The 23,126-nt window shown below is 38.2% G+C and overlaps 1 pseudogene; it reads left to right on the forward strand.

Annotated features, from left to right (window-relative positions):
- Window positions 1-16,334, forward strand: part of LOC110563391 (rab11 family-interacting protein 3-like) — a 145,151-nt pseudogene extending 128,817 nt beyond the window's left edge.
- The last annotated feature ends 6,792 nt before the right edge of the window (window positions 16,335-23,126 follow it).

Genomic DNA, 23,126 nt, shown 5'->3' on the forward strand with positions numbered 1-23,126 from the left:
TTCTTTGAATAGACAATATGAGGCAGTGTAAGTTGGATTTGGGCATTCTATTCATACAGTGTTCTGTACTATGCAATGATAACTTCAAGATTGGATAAAATTTATAAATCTTTCTTTTATTATATTTGTATATGTCTTATGACAATTGTGTTTCTTAGTGCTTATTCTCTAAATAATTAGACTATTGAGTATAGAGGACACCTTTGGAAAATTAAACAATACCTGACAAATAAAAATCAAATAATAAATAGCCAAAAAATGAAAAAGGTAATACTCTTGTTTCTAATTGATTGATCATATAAAATTTCTTACTCTTTAAAGAAAATTAGCAAATTTTATAATACATGTTACTATAATGTAGTTATTTTTATGCAAGAAAGTTAAATGTACATAAACTAATATTTTTCAAGTATCTAATATATAAACATTTATTTATAATTCAGATATATTTTCTACTATCATTTCCATAGCATCAATAGTTTTAATTTCTTCTCTATTTCAGTTTATTTACTTTATACCCCAATGATGCTCTCCCTCCTCTCCTTCCTGCTCCCCTCCTTCCACATTTTCCCCAGAAAAGGAGAGCACTCTCCTCTGTATCAACCCTCCTGAAGACATCAAGTTTCATGAGGACAGAGCATATTCTTATCCACTGATGCCAGACAAGGCAGCCATGCCAGGGAGATTTATGCAATTAATAGAGTCCACCTTAGAAACATCATCCCCTTGCCTCACCTCCCACTTCTCAGATGACCCAAGCTGGAAGACCAAGCTGCCCATCAGCCACATATATGCAAGAGTCCTGGGTCCAGACTCTGAATGCTTCTTAGTTGATAAAAGCCCCAGTGGGCCTGTGTTAGTTGTCTCTACTGATCTTCTTGTGGGGTTCCTGTCCCCTCCAAGTCCTTTCATCTTTCTCCCAGCACTTCCACAGGACTGGTGGGAGCTCAGCACCATGCTTGGCTGCAAGTCCCAGAATCTGTCTCTATCTGTTGCTGAGTGGAGCCTCCCAGATGACAATCATGTTAGGCTCTTGTCTTCAAATATAGTTAAGTATCCTTAATAGTGTCAGGGCTGTCTCTCTACAATGGGGTGGGTCTCAGGTTTGGCCAGTCATTGATTGGACATTCTCTCAATCTCTGCTTCCTTTTTATCCCTGTACTTGTAGGAATGGGGACAGTTTAAAGGAAGGATTCACAACAGAGATATCCCAGATGGCTGAGAAGCACTTAAAGCACTTAAAAAATATTCCATGTCCTTAATCATCAGAGAAAGGCCAATCAAAATGACTCTATGATTTCATCTTATACTAGTAAGAATGGCTAAGATTAAAAAAAAAAGAAACAAACAAAAACAAAACAAAATGACAACAATAACAAAACAAACACTCAAGGCTGGAGTGGTGGCTCAGAGGTTAAGAGCATCATCTGCTCTTCCAAAGGTCTTAAGTTCAATTCCAGTAAACCACATGGTGGCTCACACCCATCTGTAATGAGATCTGGTGCCCTCTTGTGGAGTTCACATGTACATGCAGGCAAAACACTGTAAACATAATAAATAAATAAATCACTTAAAAACAAACAAACAAAAAACTCAAGTGACAACACATGCTGGAGAGGATGTGGAGAAAGGGGAACCCTCCACCAGCACAATGCAAACTTGTGCAAACTCTCTGGAAATCAAACTGGCACTTTCTCAGAAAACTGGAAATAGTTCTACCTCAAGACCCACTCCTGGGCATATATACCCAATAATGTTCCACCACAAAACAGGACATTTGCTCAACTACCTTCGTAGTGGCTTTATTCATAATAGCCCCAAACTGGAAACAACTTAGATGTCCATCAACTGAAGACTGAATAAAGAAATTATGGTATATTTACACCATGAAATAGTACACAGCTATAAAAAATAAGTAATTCATGAAATTTGCAGGCAAATGGATGGAACTAGAGAAGATCATCCTGAGTGAGGTAATCCAGACCCAGAAAGGCACAAATGGAGTGTACTCACTTATAAGGGAATTTTACCATATTAGTTCAGGATAACCATACTACAATTCACAGTCCCAAAGATGCTAAGTAACAAAGGCAGCCCCAGGGAGGGGCCCAGAATGTCACTCAGAAGGGGAACTAAATAGAAAACAGAAGAGGATGAAGAGATGGAAGTGGGCAGGAGATGGAATGGGGAGGGAAACAAGGATGGGAGTTGTTGGGAGAACAGAGTAGGAGGTGAGAGTGCTGGGAACAAGATAAGAAATAAAGGAAAAGAAAGATTCTGTTTGAGCAATATTAATACTCTTCATTTCTAATTGTGCAGAGTTGTGCAAAATTAGTGTTAAATGCTTTTAAAAAATTTAAATGCTTTTTTAAGTGAAATGGAACTTAGTTGGAATAGAATCACATTAAGAATAAATTTGATATAATTGGTAAATATGTTATATATTTATAGATGCTTAAAGTCTCAGCATCTGTTTCAATCCCCTATTGGGTGGAACATTTATTTTTTTTTAAGTATATCCCATTAAAGAATATCTTATTGAGTATGTTTTTCACTAATATATGTAATTTTACAATAAATATTACTGTACTGTACTGTAATATAAGTAATTTTACAATAAATATTACTGTATTGTTTGTTTGTTTTTAAGTGATTTATTTAATTATTATGTTTACAGTGTTTTGCCTGCATCTACATGTGAACTCCACAAGAGGGCACCAGATCTCATTACAGATGGGTGTGAGCCACCATGTGGTTTACTGGAATTGAACTGTACACTGATTATATGACTAACAGTCTCCATTCCCCTTGAAATTTAAAGTGCCCCCATGAAATGAAAGAAATGTAATTGCTGTACTAAATGTAAATGTTTTTATTTCCAAATCACTGCATGGTTGTTGCCTTCTTAACAATGGTCTACTATTCTGCTTTAAGAAGCTAATGTCATTGAACTAGGGATGTACAAACCACCATTTCTCTAATTCTTACCAGCTTCTGGGCTTATCCCTATTATTTATTTTGCTATGAGTCATGAGATTTCATTTTTGATTCTAATTTTGTTTTCATTTTTTTTTCTACACTAGGTCTTATACATGGGTTAACCATGAGCAATGCATGTGCTGTATATGAGAAGACTTTGAACTCTGCTTGACTCTAAATCTAAGCTATAATAAAGGGAACTACAAAAGATAGCTATACAAGTCCTAGCTCTGATAGCTCTGGTTACAAGGCAACAGTAAACATCTATGTTTTGACAACCATTGTAGAATTGTTTTATAGAGAGGCATTCATGTCACCACTCACATTCCATTTGGCTCCTGATAATATGCCCAGATTGAGGGGTGTTGTCTAGATCTGAATCTCAAAGAACTCATGCTAGGCATGTGTAAAGTAAGGATAAATAACGGAAAGTAACTCTCACTTCTCTGGATTCAAAGCATCATAACAACCTTACGCTAATACTGAGAGAGAGAGAGAGAGAGAGAGAGAGAGAGAGAGAGAGAGAGAGAGAGAGAGAGGTAGAATTAAGAAGGACCTTGCTTATCAGTGGACTAGGGGAGGGCCATAGGGGGACAAGGGGGAGGGAGATTGGGATTAGAGGAGAGGAGAGGGCCACAGTTGGGATATTAAGTGAATAAATTATAATAAATAATTAAAAAATTAAAAATAGATACAGCAAAAACAATTCAAGTAGTATTTAAAAATTGGAGCACTGAAGATTGGCAAGAACACTATTGCAAATCAATCCACAGTGCTATGTCATACATAGATTTTCTCGTTAATTAATTTATTTAATCATGTTACAGTCTGATTGCAGCCCCCTCCATCCTCTCCTCCCAGTCCCACCTGCACACCTTCTCTTCCCGTTTCTGCCTTCCCTTTTCTTCAGAGAAAGCAAGTCCCATCATGGCTTCCAAACCACTATGGAACCTCAAGTCCAGCAGGACTAAACGCGTCTTGTGTGCCTGAGGCCAGACCAGGCAGCACATCTAGGGAAAGAGACCCAAACTATTGCTTTGGCTTCAATACAGCCTCCCACAGGGCTTGGACCCACAGTTGGGTGTGTGTGAACCTGTGCATATCACAGAGTTTTAGACAGCTCAGCTTTAGCCATGGTTTTTGCTCCTACTTTTCAAGGTAGTCTCTATTCTGCTCAGGCCTTTCTCTTGTCTAGTCGGTAATGTAACTTTCCTAAGAACAGAAAAAAAAAAAAGAAAGTTTTTATACTAGAATTTAGCTGTAGCACATAGGAGACTTCAAATTTCAGAGACTTTTCATTATTTCATCCAAGTTATTAATCTGTTCTTACGTACTCTGTGCTTTGATTACCTCTTTCTTCATATTTCTATCTAAAATAGCAAACCATAGCTTATTACTAAATCAGTTGTCATACTTTACATATTAATATCAAAATCCCATTTGAAAAATAAAAGCATTCTGCTTTGTTAAGGCAGGAAACAACAAATCTGATTTTATATACGTAAGCATTTTTTCAACTCTAGATTTGGAAAATTTTGAAGTACAGTAATGAAAAGAATACAACTTTATGTTCTACTTGAATTCTTCATTACGGACAGAATGAGTAGACAAAAATTCATTATGACTGTGGTTAAGCATTCACTACCATTGCAGAGATTGCTTTGTTGTGCTTCTACAGTGCCAAACATTTTCTTGTGTAATTGTACATACAAGTAGAGTATGCAAAGTGTCCCGCTTTCGTGACATGCTATTGCATGTTTTTGAATACTGAGTAAAAGTTTGTGTCTGAACATTCTGCTTTGTGATGCCCTTTTATCCAATCATCTGGAGTCACACATGATGGCTGTCAAGAGCTTAGTCTATGTCATGTGCCAGGAGAACTGAGAGAAAAGCTGACTCATTCTTTTTCCTGTCATGGTGCATGACATTTTTAGGGAAAAAAATGAAAAAAGTCTTTCTAATATCTCAGGAGAAAATGCAATAAAATGACTAAGGCATTTGATGACTCTATGAAACCGTATATTTAAAATGATGGTGGTTATCATAAGGGGTTATTAAATATAATAAAAGTATTCCGTTTACAGAACTTCAGCTAATCACAGGCTTATGTGTATAATTATCGACAGCTTCAGAAGTTGTTTCACAGATAATTGCTTTCTTTTCAACTTTTGGTATGTTTCTAATCAGCCGGGGTGGAAAAATGTATTATATGGTAACTCCTCAACAAGTTAATGATTTATGTTTAGAATAACAGGTCAAGAATTTTGCTCTAGAGTTTTAAAGCAATGTGTGTTCATTAGAAAAAGGGCAGCTGTGTCACAGACACGAGTACAGATTTGGACTCATCTGGCCTCTGGGAAACCATAAAAAGCTGTAAAAAGCTCTTAGATCCTCAGATGAAAAGAGATAAAAGATGAAAATGCATGCTTTGAAAATAAATTTTATTTTTATTATAGTTTTGGAGCTAAAAACATTTCAGAGCAACTGACAACTAGATTAGATAGGTATGTTGAGAATTGAATTTTATATGTCTAAGTTAACAAATGGAATTAATCTCAGTATATGAAAATATGAAGCTATTAGTCTCATTGTCTTCTTTCTGGGTGTTAAAGAATTTTTTTTTCATGGAAATATAATAGTTTGTCCTACTAAAATGTGAGAAAAATAAGAGAAATAACTTAAATCAAAGATAGCAGTTTAAGACTAATGGAGAAATATACGGCAGTATAATATAATGGTGTGATATTCCATAATATACAATGGTTTGTGTTCCATCTTCTGCCAAATGATGAATAAATGTACATGTAAGATCAATGACATTTCAGGATACATTCAGATAGAAACACCACAAAAACTCTATTCAATTAGCTAAGGGAAATTAAAAATACTCTATATTAATCTTCTTTTTCAAATATGAAAAAGATTTAACACTGATTTAGACAATTACTATTATTTTAAGAGTCACTTATGGCAAATCCTACACCATTAGCAAAGGAAAAAGAAGCTAAAGATATTGGAGTTTTGTCAGGTATACACAAAATGTTCTTCCTCTTTTGTTGGAATCCAGGTGACAAAAAGATATATCTAAAATTCCAAATTCCTTCAAAATATGTAACCTCTTATACACTTATGTTTGGTACCATGATCAGGAATATAGTATTCCATTGTATAGAATAAACATTGATTAAGCAGGAGATAATATTTGAGACCCACATTTCTAGTAGCTATTATGATTAGGTAACATTCTTTTTTATTAAGACATTCCTTATACTTAGATCTTAGACGTCTGAGTTTTCTTTCTGCTTTGTGGATTCTATGATATTTACATTGAGCCACCTGAATAAGGACTGGAAAAGAGTTGGGGTAAAAAAAATAACATTTGTCTACCTGTGACTTTTCAAATTAAGACATATCATTCATCCAAAACAACCCTGAGAAGTTCTCACATCACTACTATTTCTAAGATGCTGATAACTAAGATAGAACACAGAATTGATCCACACTGCTGTATATTTCAAGATTTTTCAAATTCAAAACACATCGTGAACCCTCCACAAATGTTTGAGCTTGTTAGTTATCTCTTCTTTCCATGGTTCTGATTTCGGTGTTCACATGCAATGTAATGTAGATACATACTTCATTCTATCTGTTTCTGAATTTACTCCAAATACATAGCTCTTGTATAAGAGCTTCAGTTTTCATAGTTACAGGTATTCTAGGCTGCATTCACAGTTATTCCTGTCCATAAAGTGACTGAAATTAGTGTAGAAGAGAGAGAGAATAGAATGGCATAAAAATCAAGCAAAAACTTAAATACATCAGAAATTCCTTTCTCGACAAACAGCTATACATAGACATTCAGTAGAAAAAAAATATTTAAATTTTAAAATTGAAACACCTCCCAGGACATTATCCTGCTGTGTTTAGCATCCCAGTGGTAGGTGGTAACAGTAGTCCGGAGCCACGGAGTAGTCACATGACATTTTGAGTAAGTGTCCTTACACTGACCACCTCACTGTTTCCGTGACTTTTATTTTTGATGTAGGTAAATAAACCAAATAAGCTTTATGTTGTATGATTTTTGATCTATATTAATATACTTTGGTATTTTCTTTGGTTTAATTACTTTTCCTTTTTATTGTAACAGAATTTTCTCATACATATAAGATGATGTGTATGTACACACACACATACACACACACAGAAGCACTCATACACACACACACACACACACACACACACATTTATTTTTCCTCACCTTCTAATTACCCCTGAACATCCTCACTTTCCATCCCTTTTGAATCCACTCATTTTCTGTCTCTTATTAGAAAATAGAGAGGCTTCTAAAGTATAATAATAAAATGAAATATAATGAATTAAAATATAATAAGATAAAAAATCCCTCATGTATCTGAATAGAAAACCTCATGTATCTGAAATTAAAAACCAAAGAAAAGATACATAAAACAGTTAAAAACTCAGAGATACATTGTATATTCAGTCATATAATCAGGAATCCAATTTAAAAATACTAAACTGGAAGCTATAATAAACAAACAACAAACTTGGTGGAACCCATGAAGTCCCTGTCCATTGTCCCATTCTTTGTGATTTCATATTCATTTTGATCATGCTGATTTAGAGAGGCTTGTTTTTTGATTCCTCCATTGCCTCTAGATTTTTATGTTCTTTCTGTCTCCTCTACCACAGAGTTCTCTTAGCCATGAGGTGAAGGATGACATCCTAGTTAATGCTGATTTTTCCAGGGTCTTAGTCTCTGTGCATATTGTCTGGCTGTGGATAACTGTTTGTTCCCATCTGCTGAAAAATGATGCTTCTCTGATGATGGCTGAGCGAGGAACTAATCTATGACTATAGAATATATTCCTCTACATTTACTCATTCATTAATTTCGGTTGTACTCTTGGCCCCTATGCTATCTAGTTTCAGGTACTCGCTCACCTAAGTAGTGTCAAATATGGTTCCATTTTGTGTTAAAGCAGATGTTGGTTGCTTACTCATATAAGCTCTGTGCCATACTTGCTCTATTATATCTTGCAAAGAGTACACTTTTGTAGATCAAAGGTTTTGAGGCGGGGTTGGAATTTACATTTCTTTTTTAGTCTTGTGCAGAGTACTTTCCTGTATAAAAGATTCTAGAGCATAATTGTGAAGGATCTATGTTGGCATTAAGTCAACTGTTACATGTTTAAAAAGTTGTGTAGCTGTTGTCTTCAGGAATGGGGTCTTGTCATCAGCTTGCAGAATGCACCCTGTAGTCTGTACAATCTTAGTTGTTTGTATATTCCTGCAGTATCTCTACAAATCAATTAGATGTAACTCAATCTCTGTACTGAAAACTTGTTTTGGTGGTAAGAGATAGCCAGATGGGACTCTCTCTCTGTCATTATTTGGCAATGTTATTTTCACATTCACCTTCATTTAAAGAACTATTAGAATGCTCCTACTATATTTGAATTCAGTACAGCCCTCAAATGGCCCTTTATTTAATCTACACTCTCCCTATCTCCTCATTTACCCCATCTCCCTTTCTGCTCCCCATTTGACCCTCTCATTCCACTGTCTTATCCATCCATACCTATCCATCCTATTTTCTTTTGCTAGAGAAATATATTACCTAGCACAAAACTCTACAGCTAACTCTGTTTTTCTCTGGATTGTAAGTTGGTTATTATTGACTTAAAAGCTAATATCCACATATAAATGAATATATATCATATTGTTTTTTCTGATTCTTGGATATATTAGGATGATATTTTTTCCAGTTTTATCTATTTACCTCTGAGTTCTATGAGTTCATTTTTAATAGCTGTGTTCATTTTTAATAACTGTGTAAATAATTTCCCACATATTGCTTATACATCCTTTTTTTGAGGGACAACTTGTTTGATTTAAGTTGTTGAATATTATGGGGAACAGGGACTGTCTCTCACATAAACTCAGTAGCTGGCTCTTTGACCATCTTCCCTCCCGCCTCAGGGAGGAGCATCCTTGCCAGGACACAGAGTTAGACATAACAGTCAGTCTTGGTGAGACTTCATAAGCTAGTGACAGAGAATCTCCCCTATCAGTGGACAGAGAGGGGCATGTGAGAAGATGAAGAAGAAAGGGTAGGATTAGGAGGTAATGAGAGAGGGGGTTACAGCTGGGATACAAAGTGAATAAAATGTAATTAATGGAAAAAATAATAATTTAATTTAAAAACAGAATTGAGCGTGATGAGTGAGGAACTGTTTCTATGGTAAAGTGAAAATTCTTTTGAATGTATGCACAAGTGGTATAGCTGGATCTACAGACAGATCAATTAACATATTATTGAAAAACCCACACACGATTTTTTTTCTTTTTAATTTTTTATTTAACTTTTATTAATTACACTTTATTCATCTTGTACCGCCCTATAAGCGCCTCCCTCCTCCCCTCCTGATCCCACCCTCCCTTCCCTTTCTGCATGCATGCCCCTCCCCAAGTCCACTGATAGGGGAGGTCCTCCTCTCCTTCTTTCTGATCTTAGTCTATCAGTTCTCATCAGAAGTGGCTGCATTGTCATCTTCTGTGGCCTGGTAAGGCTGCTCCCCCCTCAGAAAAAACGAATTTCTTTTTTATTTAATTTTTATTAAGTACACTTTATTCACTTTGTATCCCCCCATAAGTCTCTCCCTCCTCCCCTCCTAATCCCACCTTCCCTCTCCTTTCTCCACACATGCCTCTCCCCAAGTCCACTGATAGGGGAGGTCTCCCTCTCCTTCCTTCTGATCCTAGTCTATCAGATCTCATCAGGAGTGGCTGCATTGCCATCTTCTGTGGCCTGGTAAGGCTGATCCCCCATCAAGGAGAGGTAATCAAAGAGCAGGCCAATCAGTTCATTTCAGAGGCAGTCCCTGTTCTTATACAATGGAACCCACTTGAACACTGAACTACCATGAGCTACATCTGTGCAGGAATTCTAGGTTATCTCTGTGCATGGTACTTCCTTGGAGTATGAGTCTTGGGAAAGACCCCTGTGTATATTTTTTGTTGTTGTTGTTCTGTTGCTCTCCACGTGGAGCTCCTGTCCTCTCCAGATCTTACTATTTCTCACTTCTTTCATAAGATTACATGCACTATGCCCAACATTTGGCCATAAGTCTCAGCATCTGCTTTGATAGTCTGCAGAGCAGAGCCTTTTGGAGGCCCTCTGTGGCAGATTCCTAACTTGTTTCCTGTTTTCTTCTTCTTCTGATGTCCATCCTCTTTGTCTTTTGGAATGGGGATTGAGCATTTTAGCTAGAGTCCTCCCTCTTGATTAGTTTCTTTAAGTGTACATATTTTAGTAGGTTAACCTTTATTATGTATCTATATGTGTGAATATATACTGGGTGTGTCTTTATGCTTCTGGGATAGCTCACTCAGGATGATCTCTTCCAGCTCCCACCATTTACCTGCAAAACAAATGTTTAAGTTTACATTCCCATCAGAAATGGATGAGCTTTCCTCTTACTCCACATCTTTGCCAGCATCTGGAACTTGTTTTTTATTTACAAGCCTTTGATCCTTTTGAAGTTGAATTTTCTGAATGGCTATGAGTATAAAACTCTTTGGAGTTATTCATCTTAGCCATTCTGATGGGTGTAAGGTGAAATCTCAGGGTTGTTTTGATTTTCATCTCTCTGATGGCTAAGGATGTTGATCATCGAACAGGCCAGGAGCCTACTACCACAGAGGGTGTCTGAAAAACTACCTAGCAGTGTATCAAAGCAGATACTAAGACTCATAACCAAATCTTCGGTAGAGTGCAGGGAACTATATGAAAGAAGGGGGAGTTTGTATGATGTGGAAAGGACAGGAGCTCCACAAGGACCAAATATATCTGGGCACAGGGTTTTTTTCTGAGACTGACACTCCACCAAGGACCATGTATGGATATAACCTAGAACCTCTGCTTGGATGAAGCCCATGGTAGCCCAGTAACCAATTGGTTTCCCAAAGTAAGGAGTACAGAGACTATTTCTGAGAGGAACTCAATGGCAGGCTCTTTGACCTCCCCACCCCCTAGGGAGGAGCAGTCTTGCTAGGCCACAGAGGAGGACTTTGCAGCCAGTCCTGAAGATACCTGATAAAACAGGGTCAGATAAAAGTGGACATGGAAAAAAAAATTAAAAAAAAAAAAAAAGTAGACATGGAAAGGGGCAGGAAGGAGATGAGGGAGGGTGGGAGGTTTTGGGAGGGAATGAGGGAGTGGGTTACAGCTAGGATACAGAGTTAATAAATTAACTAAAGAAAACTAGAAAGAAAGAAGGAAAGAAAAAAGAAAGAAAGAAAGAAAGAAAGAAAGAAAGAAAGAAAGAAAGAAAGAATCTAAAAAAAAAACCTCTGGGTTATTCTACATGCAGCTTTCAGGTTTTAGAAGCATTATTTTTTGAAGATGCTTTCTTTCTTTTCAATGTAAATTCTGGTCATTTTATAACAAATAAAATGTTTACAGGCTTTTTTATTTATGTCAGGGACTTCAAATTATGTTTAACTTGTAAATAATCACATTCTGATTAGGGCATCATAAATACATTTTGTAATTAAAATATTTTTACCATATGGTATATTCATCCAGGCATAATTCTATCATGAGTACATGTGTACTCAATACTGGCAGTTTTTGTAAGAAGTTTGTAAGTACAAAAAATTAATTCAATGTCTTTTTCTATCAAGCAGTTCGTTTCATATAAGAGTTGGTAAGATATGACTGGCTGTTGTCATGTACATTTTATCTTTTGAGGAAAATATTAGCAATGCTGGAATAAACCACTTTGGAAAGCAATCTGGTGTTTTATCAGATAATTAGGAATAGTACTACCTCAAGATCCAAATATATCACTTCTGGGCATATGTATTAACGAAGGTCAACCACACAACAAGAACATTTGCTCAATATGCTCATAGGAACTTTATTCACAAAAGCCAGAATCAGGAAACAACCTAGATGTCTCTCAACTGATTCAGAAGTTGTGGTACCTTTACAAAGTAGACTACTACTCAGTAATTAAAAACAAGGAAATCTTGAAATTTACAGGCAAATGGAAATTAGAAAAGATAATTTTGAGTGAGGTAACCCAAAAGCAGAAAGATGCATACAGTTTATTCTCATATATAAGTAGATATTAGAGATATAATATAGGATAAACATACTAAAATCTATAGTCCTCCAAGGAGGACCCTAGGGTAGAGGCTTTTTTAATTTATTTTATTTATTATTTTTATTATTACTAATTAATTAATTAAAATTAATCACATTTTTATTTTTATTATTTTTATTTATTATCATTATCTTTATTTTTGCAAATTAATTAATTAAAACTAATTATTTTTATTTATTATTTTTATTATTGTTAATTACTTAAACCTCATTTATTATTTATCATTTATTATTTATATTATTGTTAATTAATTAATCCTCATTATTATTGTTAATTAATCTTAATCCTCATTCAGAAGGGCAAAACTGGATAGACATCAGAAGTAAGAGAAGACAGGTAACAAGACATGAGTCTTACACAGAAGGCCTCTGTAAGACTCTACTCATTAAGTATTAAAGCAGATGCTGATACTCATAGCCAAACTTTGGGCAGAGTTCAGGGAATCTTATGGAAGAAGGGGAAGATAGAAAAGTGTGCAGGGGACAGGATCTCCACAAGGAGATCAATATACCCAAAAAATCTGGCCTCAGGGGGTCATGAAGAGACTGAAGAATCAACCGAGAACTATGCATGGAGAGGTCCTTGAATCCCTGCTCATATGTAGCCCATGGCAGCTACATGTGGACTCCCTAGTAATGGGAGCAGGGCTGTCTCTGAGATGGACTCAGTGGCCAGGTTTTTGATCACCCTGCCCAGCAGGTGGTCTAACTAGACCAGAAAAAGAGGATCCAGACAGTCCTGTTGAGAACTGATAGGCTAGGATCAGATAGTAAGAGAGGAGGACCTCTCCTATCAGTGGACCGAGGGAAAGACACATAGGTGGGATAGGGAGGGAGGATGGCACTGGGAGGAGATGAGGGAGGGGGCTACAGCTGAATACAAAGTGAATAAATTATAATAAATAATAATAACAAAAAATACAAAAAAGAACTTGAGAAACCCAATAATAATAGGAATAGACAAAAAAGAAGATCCCCAGCTCCAAGGCCCAGAAAATATTTTCAAGAAAGCCAGAAATCCATAGAAGAAAAATTTTTCAACCTTAGAAAATATATTCCCTTAAACATACAAGAGGCATTCACAACACCAAATGGAATAGAACAGAAAAGAAATTTCTCCTGTTACATAATAACCACAAAACACTAAATCTAACAAAACAAAGAAAAAATATTAAAAGCTACAGGGGAAAAATGGCCAAGTAATATACAAAGACAGACCTATCAGAATCACACCAGATTTCTCAGCAAAGATTGTAAAAGCCAAAAATGCCTGGGCAGAACACAATAGAGACACTAAAAGACCACAGATATAAACCCAGACTACTATACCCAGCAAAACTTCCTTTCAACATAGTGAGAGAAAACAAAATATTCTATGACATTACTAAATTTAAAAAATATTTATGCAAAAACCCAACCCTATGGATAAAACTTAGAAGGAAAACTCTAACCCAATGAGATGAACTACACCCAAGAAAACATAGGATAAAGATAATGTCACAATAATAAAGCCAAAGAAAACATAATCAACACCAACTCCACAATAAAAGGAATTAATAATCATTGGTCAATAATATCTATAATGTAAAAATCAATGGATTCAATTCTGCAATAAAAAGACACAGGTTAACAGAATTGTTGCAGAAACAGAATCCAAATTTCTGTTGCATCCAAGTAACATACCTCTGCAAAAAAAGACAGATACTACTTTAGTGTAAAATGCTGAAAAAAAAAAAAAAAGAAAAAAAGAAGAAAAGTTTTCCAAGCAAACAGATCCAAGAAGCAAGCTGGAATAACCATTCTAATATCTGATAAAATAGACTTAAAACAAAATTAATCCAAAGAGTTGGGGAGGGATGTTTCATTCTAGTCAAAGGAAAAATCCAAGAGGAGGATATCACAATCCTGAACATACATGCCCCAAACACAAGGGTTCCTGCATTTGCCAAAATAAAAGTAAATAAATAAATAAATAGATAAATAGATAGATAGATAGATAGATAGAATAAAGATTAAATCGCACATCAATCCCAATACCTCAATAGTGGGAGAGTTCAACCCCGAACTCTCACCTAGGGACAGAGCTCTCAGACAGAAGATAAACAGAAAAATAATGATACTTGCAGAAGTCTTAATCAAATGGACCTAATACATGTCTGCAGAACTTTTCAGCCAAACACAAAAGACTATGCCATTTTCTTAGCACCTCACAGAACCTTCTCCAGAATTGACCAAGTTGGCAGCACAAAACAAAATTCAGTGGATACAAGAAGACTGAAATAATGTCTTTTACCACATCAGAAGAATATACTCAAAAACTAGACCTCAACAATAACAGAAATAGCAAAAAGCCTACCCATGAATGGAAACTGAACAGAGGAAGGTTCATGGCACTAAGTGCCTTCATAAAGACATACATGACATCTCATACACCTGAAAAGCACTAGGAAAAAAAAGAAAATAGCAGATATACCAAAGAGAAGTATATTGCTGGAGAAAAAAAAATCCTACTCAGATGTCAAATGAATCAATTAGAAACAAAGGAACAATCCAAAGAGTCAGCAAAACCAAGAGCTCGTTCTTTGGGAAAATCAACAGGATGGACAAACCCTTAGCCAAACCTTAACCAAACTAACAAAAAGGCAGAGAGATACTCTCCAAAGCAACAATATCAGAAATGAAAAGTGAGACATAACAACAGACACTGAGGAAATCCGAGGAATCTTTAGTTCCTACTAAAAATGAGTTAGAAAGACATGGAGAGAACAGGAGCTCCACAAGGAGACCCAACAGAGCCAAAAAACCTGGGCCCAGGGGTCTTCTCTGAGACTGATACTCCAACCAAGGGCCATACATGGAGATAACCTAGAAACCCTGCTCAGATATAGCCCATAGGCTGATCAGTTTCCAAGTGGGTTCCCTAGTAAGGGTTAAAGGTGTTATCTCTGACATGATCTCAGTGGCTGGATCTTTGAACACCTCTGCTGGGGGCGGGGGGGGGGGGGTGCAGCCTTACCAGGCCTCCGAGGAAGATGATACAGCCAGCCTTGATGAGACCTTATAGGCTATGGTCAGATATAAGGGGAGGAGGTCCTCCTCTATAAGGGGACTAGGGAAAGGGGACAGGGAGAGAAGAGGGAGGGTGAGTGGTACTAGGAGGAAGTGAGGGAGGGGGCTGCAATGGGTATACAAAGTGAATAAATTATAATGAAAAAAATAATAAAAAAACTCCAGAGCCTGTGGAGTGCCCAGAAGAGGACATTGCTGACAAGGTCATCTTCCTGGAGAGACGGGTGTCCGAGCTGGAGAAGGACAGTGCAGCTGCTGGGGAGCAGCATGGCAGGCTGAGGCAAGAGAACCTCCAGCTGGTACACAGAGCCAATGCCCTGGAAGAGCAGCTGAAGGAGCAGGAGCTCAGAGCCCAGGAAACGGTCCTGGAAGAAACCAGGAAGCAGAAAGAGCTCCTGTGCAAGATGGAACATGAGAAGAGCATCGAGATCGAGAACCTGCAAGGCCAGGTTGCAGCAGCTGGATGAGGAGAACAGCGAGCTGCGGTCCTGCACACCTTGTCTGAAGGCCAACATCGAGCGTCTGGAGGAGTTATCTGTCTTTGCAGGAGAAGCAGAAGATGCTGGATGAGACTGAAGAGCTGACACAGCGGCTCAGTGAAGAGCAGGAGAATAAGAGGAAGATGGGGGATAGGCTGAGCCACGAGCGGCATCAATTCCAGAGAGACAAGGAAGCAACTCAGGAGCTGATCAAGGACCTCCGCAAGCAGCTAGAATATCTACAGCTCCTCAGACTGGAGGTGGAGCATCGGAGGGGCCGCAGCAGCAGCCTGGGCCTTCAGGAGTACAACAGCCTTGCCCGGGAAAGCGAGCCCGAGCAGGAGGTTCGCAGGCTCAAACAGGACAACCGCAACCTGAAGGAGCAAAATGATGAGCTGAATGGACAGATCATCATCCTCAGCATCCAGGATGCCAAGAGCCTCTTCTCCACATCCTTCTCAGAATCTCTGGCTGCTGAGATCAGCTCTGTCTCCCTAGAGGAGCTCATGGAAGCAATCCAGAAGCAGGAGGAGATAAACTTCTGCCTGCCAGACTACATTGACAGGATTATTGTGGCCATCCTGGAAACCAACCCATCCATCTGAGAGATCAAGTAGGACATCTTAGTCCAGTTTGGGCTGGTTATAGATTCCACAGCACCCCAGAGCGGCCCTGTCTTGCCACAAAGAGCCAAGACCAGCTGGTCCTACTGCTTACCAAGCCTAGGGTGTATGTGCCCTCATGCAGCTGGACTGGGATCTTAAAAGAAGGAAGAAAGGGAAGTCCACAGCAGCCCAGAGGCTGGGCTCTCTGAATGTCAGGATGCCAGGGCCTCCCACCACAAGCCGGCTTAGCCAACAACACCCATGTCTGCTCCCCAGTACGCACATATGTGGGGATGGTCTCTCAGGCCGAGATGGGCCTTTGATGACTCTCTGGCCCACCCCTCTTCTTGTTATGCAGCCTGTTAGGAAGAGAGGGACAAAATGAATCCTCACCTCAGTTGCTGCCTCTCACTCATGTTGACATGGTGCCACCAAGCTTGGCCATTCCCACATTGTATGCAAGCTGAGGACTCAAAGTTGGACATAGACATGGTAGCGCTGGAAAGACAGGCAGCAAAGATGGCACATGTGGGGCCTGGTCTGGAGCTACAGGCCACCTATTCTCCTTGCGCTGCTCAGGCCATCTCCCAGCAGATGGGCTTCCATTCACCTTTGGACCCAGGGCCTCCAAGCCACACAGCCATTCTTTGGCCAGACCCTCACTACAGTAACTCATCAGCGCTGGTCCTCTCGTCAGGGCTAGAGCAGCTAGTTCATTCTGACTACGGAACTCACTTTCTGGACTGGTGAACACTGTCAGCCTTTCTGACCCCAGGTACAGGTGCTGCTTCTCCTCAGGTGTGGCCTACCCTGGCTCCTAGGCCCACACTCTCCTAAGACTGACTTTACTGCCTTGGGAAAAGTCTATATTTCCCAGACAATAGTCAAGGCCTCTGGAACCAAGTTTCCTTCTCTGATTCTGAGTTTAACTCTCTGGGTGTCTACCAGAGATTTATCTGGGTGTCATTTTAGTGGTGGATGGATGGAGGAGGCTCTGTACAGACCCAGAGGGAGAGGAAGGCTTGCTGCCTGCCCCTGCACTACCCACAGAGCTGCAGTAACCATAGACATCTGGGCCTGAGCCTGAGCACTAGCTGGAGTCCGGACACAGCAACCGAGACCATACCATAGGCTGTGTGAGTGTGTGTGCGGGTGAGCGCGTGCGCATGCGTGAGTGCGCACACCGTGTGAGTGTACGTGGGCTCGTGCCCACACACGCTGGCTGCATCCCTTCCCTGCCTCCCCTCCCCCTTGCCTACCTTACGCAGTACGGTTTAAGATGATGCCTAGTATTGTGCATTTTGGGGAAAGCCTCGTGTGTAAATCAGTGTAAACTTGGAGAACAGATTTTGCTATCATGTAGAGTAGGTATTTTTTATAGACTGAAGGTTGATCAATTTTTTAATACTTTCCAGAGAGAAAACTGTCTGTGTATACATAAGATATATATATACTGGAGCCCTGCCTTTCTGTGCCCAGGTCCAAGCCCTGTAATAAGGTCTTGTGGCCTGTCTGCTGTCTGCCCTGCAGCGCTCACTGTAAACACAGGTCTCCAGGAGACACTGGGAAACACCAATCACCAACTTGCTCAAGGCACCTGCTTCAGCTCCCTGAGAAGTAGCTCTTCCTCCGGAGCATGGAGGGATGGGAAGCCAAGAGGATTCTGTCCCATGTGTCAGCCACCACAGATTAAAGCTGTTACTGCGAAAAAAAAAAAAAAAAAAAAAAAAAAAAAAAAACTCAAAAAAATACTTATAAAGTATTTGGTGATAATGGGGAAAAATAGCCTCTACACAACATAATTTGAAAACCAAATAAAATGAACAACTTTCTGGATAGAGTCCATTTAACAAAGCTAAATCAAGAATGGGTAAATAAATAAAATAGTCCCATATTACCTAAGAAAATAGAAGCTTTCATAAAAATTATCCCATAAAAAAAAAAGCACAAGGTAAGCCAGTTTCAGTTCAAAATTCTACCAGCCCTTCAAAGAAGACATTAAACCAGTATTCTTCCAACTATTCCACAAAATAGAAACAGAAGGAACATTAACAAATTCATTCTCTGAGGCCACAGTCACCTAAACAGCACAGAGGCCCAACAAAACAAGAGAACTTCAGACCTATCTCTCTTATGAACATTGATGCAAAAATACTGAATAATATACTTGAAAACTGAATCCAAGAACACATCAAAGATATCATCAACCATGACCAAATTGGCTTCATCCTAGGCTTTCAGGGGTGGTTCAACATAAGAAAACCCATATGTAATCCACCATATACATAAACTGAAAGAAAAACAAACAAACATATGATCATCTCCTTAGATGACTATAAAGCATTTGAAAATAATCAACACCCATTCATATCTAAAGTGGTGAGATTAGGGATTTAAGGCACATACCTAAACACAATAAAAGCAATATATAGCAAGCCTATAGCCAACATCAAAATTAACTAAAAAAAATCAGATCAGTAGCCTTCCTATATACAAAATAAATAAAAAAAGGGCTGAGAAAGAAATTAGAGAAACAACACCATGCATAATAGCCACAAATAACTTAAAGTACCTTGGTCTAACTCAAACCAAACAAGTGAAGGAATTTTATGAATAAAAAAGCAAAGCAAAAAGTCTCTGATGAAAGAAATTGAAGAAGATACCAGAAGATGGAATGATTTCCCATGATCATGGATTAGTAGAATTAACATAGTAAAAATGGCCATTCTGTACTCATAAACCAAAGTCTGTTTATGAGTCTCAATATCTGCTTTGATACAATGCTGGGTAGAATCTTTCAGAGGCCCTCCATGGTAGGCTCCTGTCAGTGGAGAGTATCTTAGGAAAGAAGAGGGAGATAGTAAGACCTGGAGAGGACAGGAGCTTTACAAGAAGAGCAACAGAACCAAAATATCTGGGCACAGGGGTCTTTTCTGAGGCTGATACTCTAACCATGGACTATTCATGAATATGACCTAGAACCACTGCTCAGATGTAGCCCATGACAGCTCAGTATGTAAGTGGGTTCCTAGTAAAGGGAACAGGGACTCTATGACATGAACTCAGTGGCTAGCTCTTTGACTGCCTCCACCTGATCAGGGAGCAGCCTTGCCAGGCCACAGAGGAGGACAATGCAGACAGCTCTGATGTGACCTGATAAGCTAGGATCAGATAGAAGGGGAGGCGGACCTCCCCTATCTGTGGACTTACAGAGGGGCAAAGGAGGAAATGAGGGAGAAAGGGTGGGTTTGAGAGGGAATGACAGAGGGGCTACAGCTGGGATACAAAGTGAATAATTAATATAAAAATAAAAATTTAATTAAAAATGGCCATGCTATCAAAAGGAATCTACAGACTCAATGCAATTCTCATCAAAATACCAACACAATTTTTTACAAATCTTAAAAGAACAATTCTCAACTTCACATAGAAAAAGAAGAAACCCAGAATAACGAAAACCATTCTGTAAAATAGCAGAACTTCTGGAAGTATTTCCAATCCTGATCTCAAGATTTACTATAAAGCAATAGTAATAAAAATGGCATGGTACTGGCATAGAAACATAATGAATGATCAATGGAATTGAATTGACGACCTGGATATAAACCCACATCCCAAAGGACACACGATTTTTGACAAAGAGCCAAAATCAAACAATGGAAAAAAAAAGATAGATATTGCTGATCTTACTTGATGTCTACTTGTAGGAAAATGCAAATAGATCCATCTCACACCCATCAGAATAGGTAAGATCAAAAACTCATTTTTCTTATTATTATTTTCAATTTATTGACTTTGTATCCCAGTTATAGCCTTCTCCCTCATCTCTTCGTGGTAGCTCCCACCATCCCAATTCCTCCTCTATACCTCTTCCCTAGTTCACTGATAGGGGAAAAGCTCCTTTCCTATTGGGTGAGGCTAGCCTATCAGGTCCCATCAGGATTGCCTGGATCCTCTTCCTCTGTGGGCTGGCTTAGTTGTCCCACAGGAAGAAGTGTTCAAGGAGCAGGCAACTGAGATCATGTCAGAGACTGCCTCTTCTCCTCTAACTATGTGAAGCCTAATCTGTCTATGGGCTACATCTAGCAGGGGGCTCTATGTTCTCTCTATTCATGGTCTTTGACTGAGGCATAAGTCTCAATAGTACCCCCTGGACCCTGCTTTTTTTTTTTATTCCTTGGTCTCTTTATGAGGCTTCTGTCCAATCAGGGTCTTTTCATATCCCCCTTATTCCATTAGACTCCCTGAGCTCTGTTACAATTGGCTGTGAGTCTGTGAGTCTGTGCATCTGCTTTGATCCCCTGCTGGTTCTCCTCTTATACAGGACATTGATGGTAGGCTCCAGTCCTGTTCCCTCTCTTCTGCCGCTTCATGTTTGCCCATCTGAATGAGAATTAAGCATCTTCCCTACTTACCTCCTTGTTGTTTAGCTTCTTTAGGTCTGTAGATTTTAGTACATTTATCCTATATAATATGCCTAATATAAACTTATAAATGAGTATATACCATAGGGGACTCTCTGCTTCTGTGATACCTCACTCAAGATGATCTTCTCTAGTTCCCACCATTTGGGTGCAAACTTCATGAATTCCTTGCTTTTAATATCTGAGAGGAAGAGGAGGAGAAAGGGGAGGAGGGAGGGGAGAAGGAGGGAGGGGAAGAGGAGGGAGGGAAGGAGGAGAAGGAGGAGAGGGAGAACAAACTTGAGGGCACATAGCCAAATTTCCATTATCTGCTGGGTGTAATTTCAGACTATGTGAGCTGTAACTTTCATGTAACTTTTTCAAAACTACAGTATTTTAATACCTTTGTAGCCTCATTACCAATGTAGCTCAACTTTAAATCTTGCCTAGTGACCAAATAATTACTGAGAGATTACATTGTAGAGAATAACATTCAAGATTGTATTTATATGTGTTTGAATTAGTTTCTTATTCAACAGGCATATCATTACACAAAAATAAATTTAGAGTAGTAAGAACTCAGTTCTTAGTAAAAAATTCATGCATATTTTTCATAAGTATGCATCTATGTAGCTATATTGAAAATGAGTCATACTGTGATTTTCCATCTTTAGATTTTTAATATATGTTTTATATTTTTCAAACCAATCACCCAATATTCTCATCTATAATTTTATTCTGAGAATATATTATGAACTTGTCTTTCCTCTCAATTTATAAGTCAAGCACCATATGCTAAAAGAAGACTTGAAATTGTCCATGAAGTTAACAAGTAAAGTTTTTGATTCTAAATACAGTAAGCATAACCATAAAATACTTTTCACTATTGTGATATTTAACAACTACCCCCTTATTCATCTTCATGAACAGAAAATAAATCAGGAGGCAAGTTATTGCTTAAATGAACAAAGAATTCTTTAAAATATATTTTGAAGCTTTTATTACGAGTACTATATTTACATCTTTTCCATCTCTCCAACTTGCTCCTTCAAAGTCTCATACATCATAATGTATCCAAGTCTCTATCACTTCTTTTATAGTTATTATTTTTAGTATATCTATCTATATGTATAAGTATGTATGCACATATATCTTGTAAACATACACACATGATTAAAGGGTATATTTTGTCATGCTCCTATGTATAGGCATATCGAGCTTACCCTTTGAGATTAGATAACTTATTAGGGTACCTTTTAACTGAATACAATTGATTCTCCCTTTTCTGACAATTATTAATTTTCAGTAGCTCTCAATCTATGGGCAAGGCCCTTGAAAGTACTGCAATCCACATTGCCTGAACACTTAACTTGAAAAATTTTGAGTACCTATTTTCACTGCCTTCCCCTAATCTCAATTTACTTTATTAAATTCAAATTATTTCTAGGTAATCGTATCAAACAAAACAAAGAAACAAGAGAGCAAAACATGGGTAAATTAAGAAATCCATTAAAATATTTATAAGTATTTTTCTAAACAATACTCAGACAAGCAGAGTTTAGGTGTTACTCTATTAAATATTCACAATATTGACAAAGGTGATTATTTTAGAAAGGGTTCATAGAGAACCTCAAAATTTGGAAGGATCAATACATTGTGTTTTGACCTTAAACCTAGTGTCTCTTGGATTTTTAAGACCTCTGTAATTTGAAAGATATTTTCATGTTTTTTTTAATTAAAAGATATTATTCTCTCATAAAATACATCCTACTGCAGCTTCCCTTCCCTTACTTCTTCCCACATTCCCCTTACCTCCCCTCTCCCCAAAGTCCAATCTCAATGCTACCTCACTTCAGAAAACAGCCAGCATCTCAGATTCATCATTTGAACACAGCACAAGACACAGTAAGATTAGGCAGAAAACTGCATATCAAGGCTAGGCAAGGCAATCTAGTAGAAGAAAAAGGATCCCAAGAGCAAGCAGAAGTGCTGGAGACACCCCCATTATCACTGTCAGGAGTTCCTCCAACTCTCCAAGCCAACTATGCATATGCCGAAAACCTAGTAAAGATCAGTGAAGCCTCTGTGAGCCAACATTATCCCTGCTTACTTGATTTTTTGGGTTATTCTCTCTTGGCATCCTTGATCCCTCTGGCTCCTATGATTCCTCCTTCCTGTCTTTCATGTTTTTTCATGATTTTTACACATGATATTTCTTCACTTCTCAGCATTACTGTCAAAACTGTATGCTCACTATACAGAATTTAGATTAATACTTTTCAATGGATGGTTTCCCTGACTATTTTAGCCACACTTCCCCTACAGTTACTGTTTGGGAAACAGAATACACCACTTTTTCTTTGAGTATAATTTTCTCTTAACAAAGTGTTGTTTTTAGAAT

The sequence above is a fragment of the Meriones unguiculatus genome, chromosome 9 (genome assembly GCF_030254825.1).
Source record: "Meriones unguiculatus strain TT.TT164.6M chromosome 9, Bangor_MerUng_6.1, whole genome shotgun sequence".
Lineage (NCBI taxonomy): Eukaryota > Metazoa > Chordata > Mammalia > Rodentia > Muridae > Meriones > Meriones unguiculatus.